This window comes from Seriola lalandi, unplaced genomic scaffold (genome assembly GCF_002814215.2).
Source record: "Seriola lalandi dorsalis isolate HSWRI2012SDOR001 ecotype SW California unplaced genomic scaffold, Sedor1 jcf7180002049886, whole genome shotgun sequence".
Classification (NCBI taxonomy): domain Eukaryota; kingdom Metazoa; phylum Chordata; class Actinopteri; order Carangiformes; family Carangidae; genus Seriola; species Seriola lalandi.
Window position 1 is genome coordinate 4149 of NW_019520439.1, and position 1282 is coordinate 5430.

The following is a 1282-nucleotide window of genomic DNA, read 5'->3' on the forward strand; positions in this document are numbered from 1 at the left end:
ACAGAGTGACACCAGCTAACGTTAGCTTAGAAAGGGGCGTCGAGTGGCGCAGTGGGTTGAGCAGGCGCCCCATGTGTAGTGGCCCCGGCTCGACCCCCGCATCGGACGGCCCTTTACTGCAGTTCATTCCCCCTCTCTCTGCCTCCCCATTTCCTGTCTCTCTCTACTGTGCTATCTTTACTTTAAAAGAAAAGAAAAGAAATGGAGTTCAACAAACAACCAGCTCCTCGCACACAACAGACTCCATGTAAACACAAAAAACAAAAAAGCTTTTACCTGGTGAAGCCCATCAGGGTTTATTATCTGCCATTATCTCCAGAGTGTCTGACTCCGCCCCTAACTCCCAACTAATCCAAAAATGGACAAAGAGGAGGGGCATGTGTGGAGCTGAGACTTTTGTGCATAACGGTTTGTGGCAAGAATACGCTCCCCCACCTGTCACTCAAAGAAGCCACGCACTCAGTTATTCACAATTTAGTAAAATGTTACAGTTCTCATGAAGGAGGAAGCAAGCTGACCACAGTTTGGAGCCACAGCACAGAGTCTGAATACTTTTCCTAATGAGAGATTTCAGCTTTTCATTTTTAATAGGTTTGAAAAAAGGAGTATTGAGACGAGCCGGTAGTCAATCTGAGGCCGTGTGGAAAAGTCTTTAGGGTTCCACATGTATAATTATGATTATGTATAATCCAATGTCAGTCATTTTTCACCAGCTGACCTTTCAAATCCGTGAGCTCCCATAAGTCTGTTAGAATACTGTTGAACAGTCAGAAACCTGTCCACAGGTGAGACTGGACTAACTGGACAAGTCATGTTGTTATTAACCTGGACTCAATTTAATAGCAAATATTCAGCCTACGACACTGAGACTCTTTCACACCCCTCTGTCCTGATGTGTTGAGGACTGCAGTGCTACTCTCCACCTGCATTAATCATAAAGCCTCAGACAGACTGTACAGACGTTACACAACTCAGCTGCAAGGCTTTTAACCAGAAGATAAGATAACTTCAAGCCACTGTCAAGTTGATTGGATCGATTTAAAAATTTTACCGCCAAACTTTAAAACGTTGCATGGCCACGCACTACAACTACATCACTGAGCTGTCCCACACAAATGTAAGCCGAGAGCCTTGAGCAGTGACTGACTGACCCTCCTCTGCTGTGTTTGTGTAGTGGAACATTTTACTTCCTCTTTTAATGTCGTTTCACAGAGAAACAAACAAACAAACAGACTTCTTAATATCTGACCCTGAGTAAGACACACACACACACACACACACA

The 1282-nt window shown here is 44.4% G+C and overlaps 1 protein-coding gene across 1 annotated transcript in view; it reads left to right on the top strand.

The window, feature by feature from the left end:
- Nucleotides 1-1282, top strand: part of LOC111649042 (centrosomal protein of 85 kDa-like) — a gene marked incomplete at its 5' end in the record, with an annotated part of 6084 nt that overhangs the window by 3693 nt on the left and 1109 nt on the right. The window lies entirely within an intron of this gene.